We start from the raw sequence: 24,284 nt of genomic DNA on the forward strand, positions 1-24,284 counted from the left end.
CATGATGCGGGGGAGGGGAAGTATGAAGTGGACTCATCAGCTAAGCCTGCTGCATATGCTGTGGATGTCGGCTATGTATTACAGCTGACACATTGCACTAATGGCCAGGATCAAAGATAACTCTGATCCTGGCCATTTAACTACTTAGATCCCAAGTTCAAAAGCGACTGCAGTATCTAAGCTGTTAGAAAGAAGGAGACAGCCCTACAGCTCATCCCACAAAGCAATAAGCCTTCGTACCCCTCCATTAACAAAACAATTACAAACGTTAGGGCTCTTGGAAAGCGGGGAGGAAAAAACAAAAAATGGCCTGGTCCTTAAAGGCAATGTGTTCCCAGAAAAACATGTTTTTTTTTAAAAATTAAACATTTAGTGTGTGGGTGATTAAACATTGTTCAAATTTTTTTTATTTTTTTCACGAGTCAGGAAATATTATAAATTGGATTCAATTGGATTCAAATTTATAGTATTTACCATTTCTGGTCACTAGATGGAGCCATTCCCAAAAATATGTGGTAAAGCAACCACATAGCTTTTCTGCTGCAAAATTGGGTAAAAAGCCCTCGCTCTAGTGAGCTCTCAGCATCCCCCCCTCCTTTATCCTGGCTAGTGCCGGGATAAACGAGGGGTTTGAACGGTGTAACCTCCTACACTGTGTGTCGCCATTTTTTGAGCTAACACACAGTGTAGTAGGTTTACATACAGTAGTAAACACACACAAACACGAACATACATTGAAATCTCTCACCTGCTCCTGCCGCCGCGGCTCCCTCCGGCCCGTCCGCTCCGTCTGCTGCCGCTGGTCCAAGTGCACAAGTCCGGAAGCCGCGACCGGAAGTAGTAATATTACTGTCCGGCCGCGACTTCCGGTCCACAGGAAAATGGCGCCGGACGGCGCCAATTTCAAATTGGACTGTGTGGGAGCGGCGCATGCGCAGTTCCCACACAGACGCCGTACACACAAGTGAATGGGACGGGAGCCGTTCGCAGTCCCTATGGGACTGTGGCTGCCGTATTCCATGTCTGTATGTGTCGTTAATCGACACACACAGAAATGGAACAAAAAATGGCAGCCCCCATAGGGAAGAAAAAGTGTAAAAATAAGAAAAAGTAAAACACAAACACACAAATAAATATAAACGTTTTTAATAAAGCACTAACATCTTGAACATATGAAATTTTTTTTGGTGATGACACTGTTCCTTTAAGGGGTTAATTAATCTGTCCATTTTGACTGTCTAGGAGTTCCCTTAATTCCTTACTGTAATCCTCTGTGAGATCTTTTTAAAGCACTTAATATCACTCCTTATCCCCAAGAAGGACCTCAAACATCTGCTGATATTTATCGTAGTTATTATAACGGTGTTTCCACCTATACATAAAGGTTTAATAATAATTGCAGTGTACTTTTCCAGGGTATTGAGCGCAACCAGTTTCGCATGGGAAAAGTTGGAACTCCCTATCTGAGCATCCATATATTCAAGTTCATTGATTACCATATTCATGAATACATCAATACAGGATCCCCCTGGGTGGCATTTTGGTGCTTTTATTTTTATAAAACAAAAAAAGGTCAGTGCCTCGATCCCTATCCCTGCTTTGTGATATGTCATGAAGTAGTTAGACATCTGGTAAAATGTCATGTGGGATCCCTAGTTCCAGACATTCCCGACTCTCAACCAATTGAAAATGTTTGTGCCAGCGTAGTTTCCTCACAAACAGATATATGTCGTTAACCCAGTTATATAGATGAATTTATTTGTCGGCACAAAAAATTAGCCCTTACTAAGGACCGACAACTCTACAGTATCAAATGCTCGGAAAGACAGATTAATCAACTGTGTCTAGGTGACGTGGTTTGGGGGGGGTGTCGGTTCCTTAGTGGATATAGTAACCCCTGCTTTAAAATATGTCTGTCTCTACCCCTATATTAGTAAGTTTTACGACCTCTGCCTCTATTGCCTCTGACTTGTATCCTAGTTTTCAATTGTATGTTAGATGGCTCCCTATGTGTGAACATAGCCTTATACTTCCATGTTCAGGAAAAAAAACTTGTCTCATTTTATATGATAGTCATGTTTTTTGTGTCTAACTACACTGAAAAATACCTAAATTATTAACAATGCTTCCACAGATGTGTTTTTCTACCATTTCGAGGAATCTTTTTTCTAGAAAAACAATATATTTTCTAGTTCTTAAACTTTACATTGTGCGTTCCCATTTTAATTACCCTCCTAATTTTATTAATTTACAAGACTTGGCAAACAGATAATCTCTTAGTCACTGAGATAACAGCTTGTTTTACTAATTATATACATGAAGCAGGCAGGGGTGAACTTGGCTCATGGCCCTTTCACTTGGCAGCACACTTCATTCTGTAATTTTTAATTCTCTGTTTTGATGATCGTGTCTAATGGGGATATATTGCATCCTGATATGATTTGCAATCTATGGGTTGCTAGCCCTGTTTTTTTATGGTTTCTCTGCTTAGGTTTAACTCTCCAGTAAAATGAATACAATAATCTTCATACATGTGTAGATAATACTATTAATACTGTATGACAGAGGAAAAAAAAACCCTAGGTATAACTTCCACAGAAAACACTAATATTAGTATCACTCAGGGCAAGGAGGGCAAAAACAGTTAAAATTGCAAGGATTCCAAACAGTTTACAAGTCCCAGTATATAAACTATTTTCCTTTTATCCAGAACAACAACGACAGATCAGCGTCTGACATACGTTCATGATCTTTGCCAAATGTTTTTATGTAGTAATTTGCTACAGTATGTATCTAGCGATGGGGAACATTTTTTGGGAAATAACACGGTTAGAGGGTAAAAGTGGTGTTAGCATTTCCTTTCTTATGGAGGGGAGGTATAATTAGTAAATATGAAGTGTTAGTTTAAGACAAAATTACACGTAGAAAATTACACCATGTATGAATTGCGATTTTCTTTCTCCATAGAATAACATGCAATAATTTTATGTATTATATTTACAATGCATTCGGAAAGCCTTAAGACCCTTTCAATTTTTTTCACATTTTGTTACGTTGAGGCCTTCTGGTAAAATAAAAACAAATTCACGTTTCCCCCCATCATTCTGCACTCAATATCCCATAATGTGAAGCGAAAACAGAATGTTAGTAATTTTTGCTTATTTATTGAAAAGGAAAAACTCAAATATTGCATTGATATAAGTATTCAGACCCTTTACTCAGTACTTAGTTGAAGAACCCTTGGCAGCAATAACCACCTCCAGTCTTCTTGGGTATAATGCCACAAGGTTTGCACACCTGAATTTGGGGGTTTTCTGCCATTCTTCTCTACAGATCCTCTAAAGCTCTGTCAGGTTGGATGGGGACCGTCGGTGTTCAGGTCTTTCCAGAGGTGTTTTTCAATTGGGTTCAAGTCAGGTCCACTCAAGGACATTCACAGAGTTTCCCCTAAGACTTTCTTATGTGCTTAGGGTCATTGTCTTGTTGGAAGGTGAAACTTCGGCCCAGTCTGAGGTATCAGGTTTTCATTAAGAATATCTCTGTACTTTGCTCCATTCATCTTTACTTCAACCCTGACCAGTCTCCTTGTCCCAGCCTCTGAAAAACACCCCCACAGCATGTTGCTGCCACCACCATGCTTCACTGTAGGGATGGTATTCGGCAGGTGATGACATAATTCTTAGAATTGAAGCCAAAAAAGTTAAATCTTGGTTTCATCAGACCACAGAATCTTGTTTCTCACGGACTGAGAGTCCTTTAAGTGATTTTTTTGCAAACTCCAGGTGGGCTTTCATGTGTCTTTTATGGAGGAGAGGCTTCTTTCAGGCCACTCTGCCATAAAGCCCAGATTAGTGGAGTGCTGCAGTGATGGTTGACGTTCTGGAAGTTTTTCACATCTGCACACAGGCTCATTGGAGCTCAGCCAGTGTGACCATTGGGTTTTTGGTCCCCTCTCTTACCCTTTTCCCCCGATTACTTAGTTTGGTGGGGCAGCCAGCTCTAGGAAGAGTCCTTGTTTTTCCCAACTCTTTCCATTTAAGAATTATGGAGGCCACTGCGCTCTTGGGAATTTTCAGTGCAGCAGAAAGTTTTTTGTACCCTTCTCCAGATCTGTGCATCCACACAATCCTGTCTCTGAGCTCTACAGGCAGTTCGCTCCTAATCATGGATTGGTTTTTGCTCTGATATGCATTGTCAGCTGTGAGATCTTATATAGACAGGGGTGTGTCTTTCCAAATCATGTCCAATCAAATGAAGTTACCACAGGTGGACTCCAATCAGGGTTTAGAAACATTTCAAAGATGATCTAGAGAAATGGGAGGCCCCAGAGCTAAATTTCAAGTGTCATAGCAAACGGTCTGAATACTTATTTTTAATACATTTGCAGAAAATGCAAAAATTCTGTTACCACTTTGTCATTAATGGGGTATTAAGTGGGGAAAAACAGATTTTTTTTTTTTATTATAGCACAATTCCTCAGCATAACAAAATGTGAAAGGGTCTGAAGACTTTCCCGAATGCACTGTCTTTTCTTATTAGGATTGCTGTATACTGTACAGTATGTTTAGGCTTCATGGGGATAGAAAACAACAGTAAATCGCTGTAAAGAAGAGGTAAATAATGTTGGAAGTTTTGTAGTGTGCAATTTGCAGCCATTTATTTATTGTCGCATGTAGTTCTGCCCGTATCTTGGCACTCGAGAAAAATTCTCACAAATTTGGGCACACTCTGGCAAAAAGTTTTTCCTCTCCAAGATTGAGAAAGATCAGTGCTTCTCATGAAGACAATCCCTTTTGACAATATCTAACAGGGTGGACAGGAACTCACATTACATCATTCCTTTGAATGGTTGTCATGGTATACTAAATTTCTCCTTGCAGTTGATTTTAATATACTTCTAGGTAAGAACTTAGATAGAAACAAGATCTGTAAAGGAGAAGTTTAGGAGCACCCATGGCATAATTTACCCATGGCATATTAGAAAACCTAAAGAATGATTAAAATGCCTGCTCACCGGTGTGGATTGTCATGACTTTCCTGTGCACAGACTCCGCTCTGTTTCAGCATGTAAAATGCCGACGGCATTTGAAATGCGTAAGTGATCATTATTTTAAGCAACTTTTTATAGTGGATTTTAACCCCTTAACGACATGTCACGTACTGATACGCGGCAGCCGTTAAGCGGAAGTATGAAGCGGCCTAACGGGCTGAGCTCGCTCCATAAACAGTGGGTGACGGCTGTGTTACACAGCCGACACCTCACTGCAACGAGCGGAATCAAAGTTCACTTTGATTCCGCCCGTTTAACACCTTAAATGCCACGGTCAATCGCGACTGCGGCATTTAAATTGTTAGAATCACGGGGCGCCCCCTCAAACACGCCCATCGTGCCCACCCCCCCCCCCCCCCCCCCCACAGCTAGATCGGCCGTTTAAAGTGTTCTGCCATCTTTGTACTCCTTTGAATCCCAGCCTCCGGCAGGGCTTCAAAGGAGATTGTCAGAATCACGATATACTGCAATACATTAGTATTGCAGTATATCATGCAAGCGATCCAACGATCGCTGCTTCAAGTCCCCTAGGGGGACTGATAAAAAAGTAATAAACAGTTAAATAAAGATTTTTATAATGTTCCCAAAAAAAAAATAACCTTTTCCCATTTTTCCCTAAAGCAATTTAAAAAAAAATAAAAGTCCCAACTATCACAATATAGCGTTATTTAACCCGCTCGGTCAACGACATTAAAAAAACCATGCAAATAGCTGTTTTTGGTCACCTTAGCTCTAAAAAAATAAAAGGAATAAAAAGTGATCAAAAAGTCGCATGTACCCCAAAATGGTATCGGTGCAAACTACAGCTCGCCCTGCAAAATGTAAGCACTCACACCTCTAAATTGATGGAAAAATAAAAAAGTTATGGCTCTCAGAATATGGCGCCACAAAACATTTTGTTTTTTTAGCAAATAGTTTTCTTTTTTTAAAAGTGGTGAAACATAAAAGAAAGCATATAAATTTGGTATCGCCTGATGGACGCTGTAAAAACAAAACCCCCCAAAAAATGGTGTAATCGCTGTTTTTTGGCCATTTCACCCCACAAATAATTTTTTTGCAAATTCCCAGTACATTATGCGGTACAGTAAATGGTGCCATAAAAAACTAGAACTTGTCCTGCAAAAAGCAAGTCCTCATATGGCTATGTCGACAAAAATGAAAAACTCAAATTGGCCTGGTCTTTAAAGGGTTTATACATTTTTCAATAAAGTACAAACATAATTTTCAAAGTGCTAGACTAATGTTTTGCCTTTGCTATATTGAAAACCCAGCAGAACGAGAATACTCCTATTTTTCAACCCAATATGACTCCCTCTCTAGATTGGACTGCATCCTGAAATTAAATAATTTCGTAAACAGGATTATATTGATAAATTGATAAAAAAATAAAATTTGGATCGTATCCCGACTTAATAGAAAAGATTGTATTAATATAAATATAAATTTTTGATCATACCCTGATTTTTACCCTGGATAATGCCCAGCATTCACATACTGTATCCATTTTAATAAAATCTTAGGAAGTAACATACACTCCTCAACATTGAAAGAATGGCAAGCCACATGGTTATGCAAATCGAGGAAGTAGCAGTTGTCGCTAAGATCTGCAAATGATCACATTTTCAAGCACCTAGCCCGAATGCGTGGCATGTGGGAGGAGCATAAAAGCCAGAATGAAAGCAAAGTTTTTTAGCCACATGAAACCTCAAAAATCGGATGAAATGGTGTGGGATGTTTGTGCAATTCTCCTGTTCATTGTGTTTTTCCCCCACTTTTTGGAACGATGCTTATTTTTTGCCAAAATACAATAGTACATTTATGCCATAATTTCACAATGAATGCATTTTTGTTTTAATAGGATGTTATCAATACTGTCACTGAAAAAATATGTCTCATAAACATTTACACCAAAGCTTTTTCTTTTAACATGAAATGTGTTATTACAATACAACACAAAATAAAAGAGTTATGTTTTCATGATAAATTTCCTTTAAATGCGGCATTTGTGTATTTATGATTGCAATGGGAAAACAAAGCTGTTAGGAAAGTATGGCCAAAAGAAAAACATAGTTTGGCTTATAGTGTCTAGCAAACGTAATCCTACATCTGCTAAGCATTAATGTTTGTGAATTTGAAAGATGTTATACTTTTCTTGTAAAATAGTAAGGCTGAGATCACTTTGGGCTTGATAAACTGGCCCCCTCGAATTGATCGCTCTTATTAGCCAAATGACACAATATCAGGATTTGATCTCTATTAAATGGTCTAATCCTGTAAAACATAACCTTCCATATGAAGAATGTTTGGCTCTGAATGAACTACGCAACATGAAAGAAATAGTAATAAAATTTAGTGATAAAGGTGGAAATGTGGTCCTCCTAAAAGAGAAATACTACATTGGTGAAATATTGAGACAACTGGGTTCTCCTAGTTATAGACGGGTGACCAACAACCCCTTACCTGAGATTACTAAAAAATGTTTGATTTTCGTTTTTCACTCCTACGTTCGAAGTACCATAACTTTTTTTATTTTTCTGTCAAAAGAGTGGTGTGAGGGCTTATTTTTTGCGGGAGGAGTTGTAGTCTCTATTGGTAGCATCTAAAGTACCATATAATGTACTGGGAAACTGAAGAAAAAATATTTGCAGGCTGAAATTGGAAAACAGATTCCTCTATTGATTTCTGGGTTTAGTTTTTACAGCTTTTACTGTGTGGTAAAAATGACAACTTAACTTTATTCTGTGGCTCAATACGATTACGGTGATACCAAATTTATATAGTGATTTTTATATTTTACTACTTTTGAAGAAAAAAAAACTTTTTGTTAAAAAAAAGTCTTATTTTATTTTTTGCGAGACGAGCTATAGTTTTTATCAGTACCATTTTTTGAAACATACAACTTTTTGATCACTTTTTATTACATTTGTTTTTTAAGAGCTAAGTTGATAAAAAAAAAAGTTTTTTTTACGGCGTTTACCGTGCGCGTTAAATGACGCTATATTGTAATAGTTAAGACTTTTACGGATGCAGCGATATCAATTGTGTTTACTTTTTTTAATTTTTTACAATACTTTAGAGGGAAAGGGTTTTTTTTTTAAACTTTTAATATTTTATTAATTTTTTTCACTACTAGGGGTTATCCGGGGACCAAAAATGTCATTGCAATAATATATTTATGTGAAACTAAGTAACTTACTAATGTAATATAATTAAAAATTATGTGCTAAATGGTGCAGTTCAAACCTCTGGAATTGTCCCCGGAAGTCCTGGAGCTTTTCTAATAATGATGACACTCCAACACGGCCCCACGTGACTGAGGGCTTGCTTCCTGTGCTGTTTGTGAACATGACGACAAGGGGCTGTCACATTGCCTATTGCTTGAGTCCCGAGCAGAGCATCAGCTGATGCTCTGCCTGGGGACTCCAGCACTTCTGCCCACGTCACTGTCCATATATGGACAGGGACGTTGGCAGCAGTACTGGAGTCCCCGAGCAAAGCATTAACTAATGCTCTGCCTGGGGACTCCAGTACTGCTGCCAACGTCACTATCCATATATGGACAATGACGTGGACAGCAATACTGGAGTCCCCGAGGAAAGCATCAGCTGATGATTTACCTGGGGACTCCAGCACTTCTGCCAACGTCACTGTCCATATATGGACAATGACCTCGGCAGCAGTACTGGAGTCCCCGAGCAGAGCATCAGCTGATGCTCTGGTTGGAAAACTCCAGCGATAGGAAACCCCTGAAGTCGCTGACCATACATGGACAGTGACGTCGGGATCAGGGCTGGAGCCCCCGGGCAGAGCATTAGCTGATGCTCTGCTCAGGGACTCCAGTACTGCTGCCGATGTCACTGTCCATATATGGTATACCTCGTATAAGGGATTTGGGATGATGGCTTTGTGCCAACAGGAAGGTATTACCAGCAGGAAGGTATTACTAGCTGTTGGTTTTCTAAATGTACTCGTTTCGAATCTATCCCCATTTTTCCTTATCATAAGGTCCAAGAAACTAATCTCATGACAACTCGCTTTGTATGTGAGGCGTATGTTACATTCATTGATATTAAGTGAATCAACAAACACATTTAAATCTTCGTTTGTGCCAGTCCATACCATAAAGACGTTATCAATATAGTGAAGCCAAAGGGAAACGTGCTTGTTGAATAGTTCACAAGGATAGACAGTCACCATTTCCCAGTATCCTAGGTGGAGGCATGCACAAGACGGAGCACATGACAATCCCATAGAGGTACCGGCCACTTGTAAATAATTATTATCAAAGCTAAAACAATTGTGAGTTAGGACACATTCCAGCATACCTACAATAAATTCATTCTGATGGGAAAATTCAGATCTATATCGATCAAGATAGTATTCTACGGCTTTTAATCCGACCGTATGAGGGATCGAGATATAGAGAGACTCAACATCTAATAGTCTCACAAAGTTCTTCAATTTCTGATCAACAAATTTACCCAATTTATCAGTGGGTCCAGCTATCCCAGAAATAATTGGCCGTCCGGGTGGTGAGTGTCTATACTTGTGAACTTTGGGTAAGATATATATTGTCTGAATTTTAGGTTCCTTAACCTTTACGTAATAAAATTTGTTCTTAGTTATTAAACCTTCCTAAAAAGCAAACTGTAATTTTCGATTTAATTTTTTAGTAATCTCAGGTAAGGGGTTGTTGGTCACCCGTCTATAACTAGGAGAACCCAGTTGTCTCAATATTTCACCAATGTAGTATTTCCCTTTTAGGAGGACCACATTTCCACCTTTATCACTAAGTTTTATTACTATTTCTTTCATGTTGCGTAGTTCATTCAGAGCCAAACATTCTTCATATGGAAGGTTATGTTTTACAGGATTAGACCATTTAATAGAGATCAAATCGTGATCAATCCCTTCCATAAAGGCTCTCACATAACGGTTAGAAGAAACTGGTGGCATAGTGAGGCAAGTGGGTTTTAAATCCGTACATTTTTGAACAATAGGTTCAATAGCAATATAATTCAATGATTCAGTGTTTAATTCTTCAAGAGCACATAGTGCATCTACCTCCTCAGGAGTAAGGTTGTCTTCAAAATCATTTATCAAATTTTGGACTTTCTCTTCTGGATTGGGGTCAGTCCTCTGATGATGATAGAGGCGCAATAAACTCTTGCGTACAAAGAGTTGAATGTCTTTATAGTCTTCAAATTCACTACCACCTGTAGTCGGTACAACGGACAGACCGCGATTTAGAAGAGAAATGTGTGCTTTTGTCAAAGGAAAATCAGTTAAATTGGTGACATTATTTTCAAACTTCAGGGTTTCTATCATTTTAGTCTTTGACAACTTCCCCCTCGTGTGACTCTTCCCTCGGCTTGTGTTTCTTTTTCTAAAAAACCAACACGATTGGAATTATTGGACCTTAGAGTGGGTTTATCTTGTGAAGGGGAGGCATTTCTGCGACTATCATCTCTATCGCTCGAGGTATATTCACTACTAGTATCATAGTCGTATGAGGGTGTCCTTGATTGCATTGACTGTCATCCTTTTTGTCGGGTTAGCTTATTTTTGGTGTTATTTCTATCTTTTTGGCTCATATTATTATCGGGGACCATATTAAATGAGAACATTTGATTGCGTTCAAAGTCTAAAGTGTCCCTGTGGAATTTTTTTTTTTTATGTTCAGATATTACTTTTAGTTCGGCCCCAACCTCCCTCTTTAGATAGGTGTTTAGTTTATCGAGCTCTGGATGTGTTCTAAAATCATCCAATTTACAGACACTTTGGGCAATCTCTATGTCAAGCGTTTTTAATTGTTCGCATTCCTCCTCTATTATTAAATTCATAAGTCGTTTGATGTGGCTTAATGTCTCATCAGCCCACTTTTTCATAAAGTCCTCACTGCGTAAGTGATTCGCAGGCAGGGTGCGTCGTCTCAAGCCCCTTGGTGCCAGATCAAAGCTCAGATAAGTGCTCAGACCTTTCACATCCCATTTTCTACGTAAATGGTTGAAAATTAATGTACGGTGTATTTTAAATAAACCAAAAAGATCACGCGTGGTTTCTTCCTGGAATTTATTAAATTGGCTATTGAGTACCGCTGAAATTTCAGCATCCACAGTCTCATCCAAAACATATGCCATGAAAAAGGGTGGGGGGAGGGCAGGAGAGGGAAAATAGAAACAGGGCGGATAGTCTGCAGGGAGTCAATAAATGATAAACAAGAGAAAAAAAAAGAGTCCGTACATATCAACATATGAAAAAATTAAACATCTTTATTGATAACATAAAATACATTAAATGACAAAAATAGAGAATCTAAAATAAATCCTTGTAAGGATCACAAATGTATACATTGAGTATATATATATATATTTTTTTAATACACTGAAGGTATACACAATTACTGTAACTCAATGTAGCTCCAACATAGGGTGCATCAAAACAGGAGTAATTTTCAAATGTAAACTATGTAAGGAAGAACAGTGTGCCTAACTCAAAAAGGTCTATAGTGACTGGAAAGTAATTGGTGCCTTGGAAGAAATTGCATAAAGCCAAATTTAAGTCCAGTATATGCACTTACCCATGTATGGGAGATTTGAATGTGACCCAGCGGTATAGGAGAGCGCCATTTCTTCCAAGGCACCAATTACTTTCCAGTCACTATAGACCTTTTTGAGTTAGGCACACTGTTCTTCCTTACATAGTTTACATTTGAAAATTACTCCTGTTTTGATGCACCCTATGTTGGAGCTACATTGAGTTACAGTAATTGTGTATACCTTCAGTGTATTAAAAAAATATATATATATATACTCAATGTATACATTTGTGATCCTTACAAGGATTTATTTTAGATTCTCTATTTTTGTCATTTAATGTATTTTATGTTATCAATAAAGATGTTTAATTTTTTCATATGTTGATATGTACGGACTCTTTTTTTTTCCTCTTGTTTATCATATATTGTTAGAGTCCTTATCTCTAATTATTCATATGGGTGGTTGAGCGGTGTCTCCCACCTTTATACGTATTTGTCCTGTGAGACATCCTGTCTAATTAAGGGAGTCAATAAATGCAAGATTACCAAAAAATTTCAAAAGACACTATCAGAAAGTAAATTATCCCAATGAGGAAATATCACAAATCCCAAAAGGGAAGCAGGGGAAAGGGGATTAGAACAACCCCTATTAAACAATGAGCATAAAGTAGCAAGGGAACTCAGCAACTACAGAGCTCAGTACAGTTGTACGGTGCCAACCAAGAATAATACTGACAAAGAAGAGGGGAAAGGAAACAAATCCTGGTATAAGAAGGCACTCGGCTCAAATGGACTATAAATATATGACGTTTATTAGAATATAATTAAAATGTAACGTTTACATTGCATAAACTGACAAACAGACAAACATCACAATCCCGGCCGGGTGATAAATAACATGATTCACAAAAATTGAGAGACAATCTTACTCAAAAAGACCATATACTGGGCAATCTTTGCTTAGTGCATCAATATATTCATCATAATAAAGAGTATAATTACAAAGAAGTTGGATGAGAATCATGAAGTGGTAAAAATATCAATCAAATAGAACCACTGAGAAAAGAGAAGGACTAAATATAATACCATGGACTGATAAATAAAGTAGACTTTAAATAGTATAATGATCACAGGGCAACCGCTACACATAAACAATAATTATGATAAGTATATTCTTTCATATATTCACTATATGGCTTGACTGTTTGAATGTTATGCTATGCACTCTATACCTATGTCCGACAAGGCTCCACTTATTTGCATAATTCCTCATGTTTATTTGTAGCAGTTGCCGTACAACTGTACTGAGCTCTGTAGTTGCTCAGATCCCTTGCTTCTTTATGCTTAATTTTTCAGATGTTTTAAAAATGAACTACTAATTTTTCACCCACAAAGCGTGAACACAGCCTGAATGGTAATTTTTTAGTTGTGTAAAAACAATATTTTTTTCCCTTAGCCTAAAAAATAAATAAAAAATATGAAATGTATTTCTAGCATTCTGAACAGTGTTTATGAGATCTTTGTCTATAAACTGTTGTTATTTTTTGGCTACAAAATTCAACAATAACAATTTTCATTAACTTTACTGGTCTTAAGGCAATGTACCACCTCACCACAAGGAGCTCTTAAGCTGAGTTCACACAGAGTTTTTTGTAGGCAGAAAATTCTGCGTCAAAATTCTGTTTGGAATTTTGAGGCAGATTTTCATCTGCCTGTACGCCGTTTGCGGCATTTTTCACTCGCGCCCATGGAGTGCCACAGGCAAAAACGCAGAGAAATAAGCTTTCTCTGCCTCCCATTGATGTCAATGGGAGGTCAGAGGCGTAAACGCCCGAAGATAGGGCATGTCTCTTCTTTTTACCGAAATCAATGGGAGGCATTTTTTGCCATTTTTTGGCGCGTTTTCCGACGCGGTTTCCGCATCAAAAAACGTGTAACAAAAACTCAGTGTGAACAGGGCCTTACCTTCACAAGAGGACATGCAGGAATTTTCTCTTCGGTCAAAGAAGAGGGGGATGAACAACAACAGGTGGGGCCATCTTCAGTTGGGGTCAACATCAACCCCAGCACATAGGCTCCAAGGTCCCCAAAACCAGCAGTCCCAGCGCCCTCTCCCCGCATGGCTATTACCCTAGGAACCCTCTGGACCAGAGACAGAGAGGAAAATGTGTAGGAAGAATTTCTGTCTACAATCCGGAGGGTTAAGACCGAAGAGCTCTGGGACCACATTGGCCATTCCGTGGCAGCATTCCTCCGTTACCTGCCAACGGTCAGATAGTGGGCATTTCTCCCAGTAGTCTTTACAATCATGGAGATTTTCAAGTCCACCCAACCACTAGCAGAGAGACGGGAGCATTGATTACTTTCATCCAGAAAATGGCCATAGCTCCGCGGGCTGGTTCCATTGCTCCTCCTCCTCTACCACTAGTGCAAACAACTTATGCCTACGGCCATTTCAGACATTAATATGCCCCTCACCACCCTGCTCCTTAAAATGACCCATCTTTTATTTCTGCCTCTTTTCCTTTCCACTACATCTCCCTCAACTTACATTTTATTTTATTTCTCCCTCTTTTCCTTCCACTTTAACTTCCTCTTCTTATATTTTCTTCAATCTACTTCAATAAAGCTGAGCTGCAATACCAGACACAACCCATGCACAGGTGTGGCATTGTTTCTACAAGAAAGCAGCCATATTTTTCCAATCCTGGACAACGCCTTTAAGTTCAAAATTCACTGTTACAGGTTGAACCAGGTATTTCAGACATGGGCATTAGTTTATTTTAATTTGTTTTAATTTTACCTATAGATATATCCAAGATTTCCTAGAACTGTTCCTTTAAAATATAGTACTACAGCAAAACCATATGTAAAAAGCATATTTTGCAGCATTTTTTGCATATTTGTTTTATGGTTCTCAACTAAACAAACTATCACTTATGTTGGTCCAATGTCATTATTCTTGTCTTGTGTGATTCAATTTTATTTAAGTAAAGCCGCGTACACACCGACATATTGTGGCTTCATGTTGTATGGAGCTGTGAGGGTATGTTCACACACAGCGTAAACATTGCGTATTTTCCCCTATAGATTTCATTGCGGAAAATCCGAAGTATATTACAGTAGCAGCAGAGTAGATGACATTTGAATAAAGCTCATCCACACACTGCAGAAAAAAAATCTTTAAATCCTTAAATCCTTAAATTAGCGCTGTATAAGTGCTGTAGAGGTTCGGGCTGGAAAACCCACAATGAAGATCCAAGAAATAACCTGAAAGCACTCCAATGATCCTTGAGAATGGTTTTTCAAAATAATTTTATTATGTTCAATTCGTGAATTCGTCATATAGGTTTGAAGCGATTTTATTAACGTTTCGACCTAACCTAGGCCTTTGTCACAATCGCTAAGGATACAAAATAATAATCATGTAATACATATATCGTATACAGTAACATAACAAAACACAATAAATAACTGAATAAAATAATATCAAGAAAAAATGCAAAATGCAAAATCCATGTCTAGCAAGTAAGATGTACAAAATGGCCATTATCAACAATAAACATGCACTATTTGTCAACGGTAAGTATTGTAACAATACATATGCCAATATAGGTAAAATCCATATGATATGTAGTAAACTATTACTATTGCATAATATTAAGAATTTATAATAGGCAAGAACTTCCTCAAAAGTAGAGAAAACAATGTGATGCTCAAGTAAACATTATGACAAATATGTTAATGACGGTAAGTATTTAAAGAAAAAGATTATATCGAGAGGGGGTGTAACTACGATGTCCCCTCAGACCATACCATAAAATACCGGTATACAATGTGCACAGAATGAAACAAATAGAAGGAGAGAAGAGGATACTATTTAGTTAAATCTAAGAGTAAACATACCTGATTGTAATTTTAGTATATAGCTGTAGCGGCGTCTGCCAGACGCTCTAATGCCAGAATGTTGTCTGTGGCTGGTGTTCCCCGAGGAGATGTATATAGCGCGCCAACACCGGATATCCGGTGTATGGAACGCAAACGGCACCCAGCGCAAGCGCACTGCACATAGCAACGCTATATACTTGGAACGCAAGCTAGATCAGATGCAGGATATTCATATGGACGTAATCGCGAGTTGTGAATACAAAAGATCGGTAACGCTGGGATAGTCTTGCTATAATGGTGAATAACTTCTCAATTCCAGAAGTTAAAAGCAACCCTGATCAAATGAACAAAGTACGATCTGATGTTTAGTATAGTATTTTGGAATTGTATAGTCAAATGTAGAGTTTTATTAATCCTAGTTAAGTATATGGTGAACATATGTTAACTAAATACAATGTAATAGTCCATATAATGAAAAGATGATGATCATACTGATAATGGGTGCAGGGAAAATAGATTTATTATGGAAAATACTTGGTTTCCATAGATTGGTGAACTAATATAACCAATATGTATGCTAAAAAAAAGGAGGGAAAAGAAGAGAAGAAGAACATCTTTGTATACAATCATATATGTGAACAAACGGAGAAAAGAACAAATAAAGGGAGAAAAGTGAACCGGTTTTATGGTACCTGTATCTGGTCATCTAATCGATCTCATGTTTTCCTAGCGTGCCTGGAAAGAAAATAAATATAAAAAAATTATGAACGGAAAACTCGAAAATAAACAGGAATACGAACAATGTTTAGAGAAGATCATATTCTCTATTGAGACCTTTTGGTGCAAGAGTTTCGAGTGTATGTATCCAATATGATTCTCTCTTTTTTAATAATTTAATATGGTTGCCGCCCCTTCTGGGTCTGTGTATCTGTTCGATGACCTGGAATTTTAGTTGAGAAAGATTGTGATTAAATTTCTCAAAATGGTCAGGAAGGGGTAGCCAAGTTTTTTTGCATCGTATAGTGGATTTATGACTAGACAATCGATCCCTAATGTGCTGTGTGGTCTCACCCACATAGACAAGACCACATGGACATTTGATGAGATAAATCACAAAATTGGAGTCGCATGTGAAATAACCTTTTATCGGAAAGGTCCTATTATAGTGTGGGTGTTGAATCTTATCACCCTTGATGATGTTCGAACAACATGCACAATGCAAACAAGGAAAGGTACCATTACGTTTGGTTTGAAGAAAGGTTTGTCTAGGGACCCTCGTAAAGCTGCCAATGTCAGCTCTAATGAGGCGATCACGGATATTAGGTGATCTTTTTGAGCACATCATCACTGGACTAGTAAATTCTGTAATATGAGGATAGGCAGTGTGTAGTGCTGACCAATGTTTCCGAATGCTCTGATATAGTTTAGGTATTATCGGATGATACGTAAGCACTAGCGGAAATCTGTTCTGTTTAGGTTTTTTAGTGAGTGATGTGGCCCTGTTTGTCATGAGTGATCTATCTAATTCCTGTGTTAAAAGTGATGTGGGGTAACCTCTCTCCTCAAATTTTGTAGACATTTGTTGTAATCTGGTAGTTCTTATATCAATGTTGGATACAATAATAGAGACTCTTGTAAACTGTGATCTTGGTAAAGATCGTATCATACTGCTCGGGTGGCTGCTTTTATAATGTAGCAGACTATTTTTATCTGTTGGTTTGGAATAAAGATCAGTAGTAAGAAATCCATCATCATCCTTTGTAATGGTGGTGTCTAAAAAGCAGATGCTATCCTTACTAAGGCTCAATGTAAACTTCAATTCCTCTCTAACCTGGTTTATGTAATCAAAAAAATTGTCAAGAGACCCTTGGGGACCATCCCATACGCATAAAATATCATCAATATACCTGTACCAGCATATTGCGTGTTGTAAGAATAAAGAATTGGTATATACATATTCTTCCGCAAAGAGAGACATATATGCATTGGCATAAGGTGGTGCTACGTTTGAGCCAATGGCTGTCCCGCAAACCTGTACATAATAGTCATCTCCAAATAGGAAGAAATTTTCATGTAAAATCAGATTGAGTAATTGAAGGCACAGGGATATTGAATCTGTATTCATCGTGGTTGAATTAAGAAGGTGTGTGACAGCCTGAATTCCCTTCTGATGGGTTATAGAGGTGTAAAGGCTATTAACGTCTAAAGTGACTAGAGTACACGTGGAATTCACCCTTGAAAGCTCCTTTATATTCCTTAGAAAATGACCTGTATCCAAGATAAAAGATCTTGTGGATTTAATTAGGGGTGTTAATATTTTCTCCAGGAAAATAGACAACGGTGAGAGGATAGAGTCAGTAGAGGCTAGTATAGGTCTGCCAGGTGGGTTTTGTAGGGACTTGTGGATTTTAGGTAAGACATAAAAAACAGGTATTATAGGATGAGGGTTCAATAGAAATTTCAGTGTCTTATCATCGATTGTACCCCATTTTTTGAAGTCCTCTAAGATAACAGAAATTTTAGCACGAATTTTCATTGTTGGATCACTACCAATTTTAACGTACGTGTTGCTATCAGATAGTTGTCTCTCTATCTCTGTAATATAGTCCTTTTTGTCCCACACCACTATCGCTCCACCTTTATCAGCTGGTTTAATGACAATTTCCTTGTTGTCACTCAAAGATTTGAGAGCATCTGATTCAACTCTAGATAGATTATACTTATGTGGGTATCGTCCCAATCTATACTTGGCCAAGAGGGATAGGATATCCCTTTTGACCAAATCAATGAATGCCTCTGTAGCATGATATATTTTAGGAGGAGAAAATTGGCTGCGATTGCGTAAACCTAGTTTATCAATAGACAGTGGTGTGGGAATAGCCGTAGACACAACCGGATTAGTATTAAAATTAACATCTGATAAACCAAAATGAGTTTTCAATCTTAAACTTCTATAAAAACTGTTAAGTTCCTGATCCAAGGTAAACGTGTTGCATGAAGTGGTTGGGCAAAAGGATAAACCTTTTTGTAGAACCGAGAGTTCCGCAGGATCCAAGGTATGGGAGGAGATATTCACTACCAAGTTATAGTTCTTACCTGGGACCTTGTCGGTATGCCAGGTTCTCGACTTTTCCCTTCGCCTGTCCGACTTTCGGGTTGGGCGCTTCTGCCCCTGCGGTTCCCTAAAAAACGTTGAGAACGATAAGTGGGTCTTTCTATATATGTATCGCTCCCTGAAGTAGATCTGTTGCCAGGCGCAAATCCTCTGCGTGACCGCCATGAACTGGAGGATTCCTGCCATCTATATACTGTGTTGTTTTGATAATCGTTAGCGTCTCTTTGGAATTTCTCCCTTTTCCTCAACTCCACTTCCTTGGTGTATTCTTTGATGGCGTTATCCGTGCGATTCTTTAAAGATTCCCATTCACTACTTGATAGACACGAAGATAGTTGTGTTTCCAAATTTTTAATTTTCTCTGTTGATTCCTTAATAGACTTCTGTAAGTATTCAACTGTGAGTATAATCAAATCCAGGGAACACTTAATTAGTATTTTTTGGAATTGATCACAGTATTGTCGGTCTTCCGAAAACAATGTTGGTCTCAGGTGGCTACGTAGACCCCGTGGGATTCTACCGAGACGATGATATTCCGCCAAGGTGACACAATGTAGGTCTTGAGAAGTGAATTTACGTAATTCCTTTTCGTAGTCCCTTGTGCGTAATTCTTGAGGTGGAATACGGAGAAACTCTCCGGAGTTGGTTACTTGCGATAGTATGGACGTGGTGGTTGATTGGTCATAGGCAAACGTTTCCGACGTCATCTGGATATGGGTGCACCTTATCAAGACCAAAACAATATATATTTTCCAATATGTAAGGATGCACTCCTTAAATTAGCGCTGTATAAGTGCTGTAGAGGTTCGGGCTGGAAAACCCACAATGAAGATCCAAGAAATAACCTGAAAGCACTCCAATGATTTTTTTTCATTCTGTGCACATTGTATACCGGTATTTTATGGTATGGTCTGAGGGGACATCGTAGTTACACCCCCTCTCGATATAATCTTTTTCTTTAAATACTTACCGTCATTAACATATTTGTCATAATGTTTACTTGAGCATCACATTGTTTTCTCTACTTTTGAGGAAGTTCTTGCCTATTATAAATTCTTAATATTATGCAATAGTAATAGTTTACTACATATCTTATGGATTTTACCTATATTGGCATATGTATTGTTACAATACTTACCGTTGACAAATAGTGCATGTTTATTGTTGATAATGGCCATTTTGTACATCTTACTTGCTAGACATGCATTTTGCATTTTGCATTTTTCTTGATATTATTTTATTCAGTTATTTATTGTGTTTTGTTATGTTACTGTATACGATATATGTATTACATGATTATTATTTTGTATCCTTAGCGATTGTGACAAAGGCCCAGGTTAGGTCGAAACGTTAATAAAATCGCTTCAAACCTATATGACGAATTCACGAATTGAACATAATAAAATTATTTTGAAAAAACATTCTCAAGGATCATTGGAGTGCTTTCAGGTTATTTCTTGAAAATTCATTCATAACTTGACCTGCGGTGTGTTTTTTTAATCCGCAGCATGCTGCGTAATGTCTGCTTTTCTATTGCGGTTTTTCCCCATAGAATTCAATAGAGAGGTAATACCCGCAACAAATATCAAGTTTTGCAATTTTTGCGGCGGAGAAGCTGCGTTTCCGCCACACAAATTGCAAATTGGTTTAATTTGGTTTAAAATTAATAAAAAGGTTAATTTTACCCCCGGGCGTTGTCATAGTTACGCATTCTTCTTTTCCCCGTCCAGGCCTGCCTCCTGGGATGATGGTGCATCCTGTGTGATTGCTTCAGCTAATTTCAGGCTGCAGCGGTCACATCACATGGGTTGCAACGTCATCCCAGGAGACTGGGCTGCATGGAGAACAGAGTAACGGGTAAGTATTCGTTGTTTTTTTTGTTTTTTTTTTATACCACTTCTTTCCGCAGCAGAGATTCCGCAAAAACAGCACCACAATTTTGTGCAGTTTTTCTGGCGGAATTCCCTGTGGATTCCAGGACAGATATGCTGTGTACCTTTACGGAGCATATCTGCCCTGTGTGAACATAGCCTATTAGGGCATTATAGAGGTGTATGGGGCCTTCACTGTACCTCTATATGCTTCTGATTTCATAAAGCTGCTCTGACACTATCTACTCTGATTCAACGTCATCAGAGCAGCAAGGTTCACTCCTCCTTTGCAAGTGAATGATGTTAAAGGGGTTATCCAACGGCAGGCAAAAAAAAAAAAACATCTACCCAACACCTAGAACCTTGCTTCCCAATGTAATTTTGTTTTCATCTTAAAAAATAAATTAATATGTTTATACCATTACATCCATATCGCTCCCCAAACGCTGCACGGCTGCCTGGTTGTAGGCTGAACTGCATGCTGTTCTTTCGGTCTTTTCCTACATGTCCCATCATGCTTTTCTGTCTTCTCTGCACACTAATCTCCGCCCACCACATCCCTCTGCCTGTCACCCTGAATTGCTCTGCCCCTAGTCCGCCTAGAACTTCCCACGTCACAGTCACTTAGTAAATAATACCCTTCACAGACGCAATACTACATTTCTGAAGGGGGCTGGCAAAGTTAATGATCAGAGCCAGCCCCTTTTGGTCACATGTTGAATGATGCGCCGACACCAAGTGAAGTAGGAAGCAGTCCAAGGTCACGTGTAACGGTTTCGGCGCGTCATCAAGAACCAGTGAACTACAGAATCAAAGGATCCCGTGAATGGTGTATCGACTGGCGTTGTTATCCAAAAATGAAAAAGCAAGTACATTGAGAAGCATGTATATATGTAGTGAGGAACTGATTTAGACTATGTTTATATTGTCCGGATAAGCTCTTTAACCCCCCATTTGACAATCAAAGGCCTTATATACAGTGAAGGAAATAAGTATTTGATCCCTTGCTGATTTTGTAAGTTTGCCCACTGTCAAAGACATGAGCAGTCTAGAATTTTTAGGCTAGGTTAATTTTACCAGTGAGAGATAGATTATACTTAAAAAAAAAACAGAAAATCACATTGTCAAAATGATATATATTTATTTGCATTGTGCACAGAGAAATAAGTATTTGATCCCTTTGGCAAACAAGACTTAATACTTGGTAGCAAAACCCTTGTTGGCAAGCACAGCAGTCAGACGTTTTTTGTAGTTGATGATGAGGTTTGCACACATGTTAGATGGAATTTTGGCCCACTCCTCTTTACAGATCATCTGTAAATCATTAAGATTTCGAGGCTGTCGCTTGGCAACTAGGATCTTCAGCTCCCTCCATAAGTTTTCGATGGGATTAAGGTCTGGAGACTGGCTAGGCCACTCCATGACCTTAATGTGCTTCTTTTTGAGCCACTCCTTTGTTGCCTTGGCTGTATGTTTCGTGTCATTGTCGTGCTGGAAGACCCAGCCACGAGCCATTTTTAATGTCCTGGTAGAGGGAAGGAGGTTGTCACTCAGGATTTGACGATACATGGCTCCATCCATTTTCCCATTGATGCGGTGAAGTAGTCCTGTGCCCTTAGCAGAGAAACACCCCCAAAACATAATGTTTCCACCTCCATGCTTGACAGTGGGGACGGTTTTCTTTGGGTCATAGGCAGCATTTCTCTTCCTCCAAACACAGCAAGTTGAGTTAATGCCAAAGAGCTCAATTTTTAGTCTCATCTGACCACAGCACCTTCTCCCAATCACTCTCAGAATCATCCAGATGTTCATTTGCAAACTTCAGACGGGCCTGTACATGTGCCTTCTTGAGCAGGGGGACCTTGCGGGCACTGCAGGATTTTAATCCATTACGGCGTAATGTGTTACCAATGGTTTTCTTGGTGACTGTGGTCCCAGCTGCCTTAAGATCATTAACAAGTTCCCCGCGTGTAGTTTTCGGCTGAGCTCTCACCTTCCTCAGGATCAAGGATACCCCACGAGGTGAGATTTTGCATGGAGCCCCAGATCGATGTCGATTGACAGTCATTTTGTATGTCTTCCATTTTCTTACTATTGCACCAACAGTTGTCTCCTTCTCACCCAGCCTCTTACTTATGGTTTTGTAGCCCATTCCAGCCTTGTGCAGGTCTATGACTGCTCATATCTTTGACAGTGGGCAGACTTACAAAATCAGCAAGGGATCAAATACTTATTTCCTTCACTGTACATATCGGGCTCCAAAACTAACTCAGGAACGGTAGGGGCTAAATGAAAAAAAAAACATCACCATCTGTGAGGGGTCGGCAATCTAACTGTGATATCATATACATAACAGTAGAAGTCAAAAGGTCGGCACTACTCACAGTCCTCACTTGCTCTTTAAGCAAACACAAGAACAGGAAAATGCACACCTGGAAGAAATAGAGAACAGGTCCAGGCGCAAAAACTTAAGGCTCAGAGGTGAACCTGAATCTATCCGACTATTTAATTATCTAGTTCCTGAAAGAATGGACTCTGCTTTTCTTATGTGTCATATTTACAGGGCACTCTGCGCTAAACCTCAGAGTACGGAGAGACCACGAGATGTTATTCTCCTCTTGCATACTCACTGCTAAGGAGGACGTTCTGAGGGCAACAAAAGAGAAGGTTTCGGCTGGTATTCAATACCTGAAATTTTTCTCTGTTCATTTTTGATCACTATGTTTGTACTCTGTTATTCAATTATGTTTCACTGTAGACATTCGGGTACTCATACTCTTAACTCAAGAGCTTAAAAGAATGTACTGATTTACTCTTAAAAAGCCATAGTCCCAGCTAATATACCAAAAAAGAGGGGAGGGATTTCATATACTTGGTATAAGTTTGAAATGCTAGAGGATTTTTTGGGGGCATCCTCTTTATATATAACAGCTTTGCAATCTTTCAGGTTGCTTTGTCACATTCTCCTTGCTCTGTTCCTGCCTGGGGTGAAAAATAGTTCAACACATCTTCTTTCCTGGTGAAATTTCAAGGTCTTTGACCAAACTCTTAAATAACTACAAAAGGCACAAAATATTAGACAAATATAAACCATTAGAATGCATATTTAAAATTAATACATCATTATAAATCCTAAGGGATTCTAACTTTGACTCTTGAAGGGGTTTTCAGTTTTGGACAACCATATTTGTTAGAGGGGCCACTGACTCTATAGGCAGATGATAAAGTGTCCCCCTGTTAGACTCCCCAGTGATTAGCTGTAATCTCTGCGGAAACCTGGCCTCAATGGGTTATATGTATAATTCCAGACATGACAGGTCCTCCAGAGCAAAAGACTTTCCACTCTTCAAGAGATAAGGATTCTGAACTGAGGACCCCCTCTATTTACTCACAACTCCCTATTAGGGTATAAAAAATGGGATTTCCATACTGGAAAACCCTTTTTAACCTCTACATAGGCCCAGGCCTTACACTTATCTCTGTTAAAGAGGTCCGTCTTAGGCAAAATGGCTAATAATCTGCACCTTGGAGGAAATGCTAAGACAGACTTACCAGTGTAGTAGTACAAGATTTTGAAGCACAACATCACTACTTACCAATTTCTTTCAACTGGAAGTCAAACTTTCTCCTATAGAAAACTCATTTGAAAATAAATCTTGGAACTTTTGAAATCTGATAACTTAAGTGGAATTTAACCAGAAATACAACTTGAGTAACGAATTCAAAGGCCCTGTTCACACAGCTTGTATTCGATGCATTTTTCTGCTCGTTTTATGCACTGAAAGACGCGTCAAAGATGCAGGATGTAAGCTTCCTATTGAC

This window comes from Rhinoderma darwinii, chromosome 1 (assembly GCF_050947455.1).
Source record: "Rhinoderma darwinii isolate aRhiDar2 chromosome 1, aRhiDar2.hap1, whole genome shotgun sequence".
Lineage (NCBI taxonomy): Eukaryota > Metazoa > Chordata > Amphibia > Anura > Rhinodermatidae > Rhinoderma > Rhinoderma darwinii.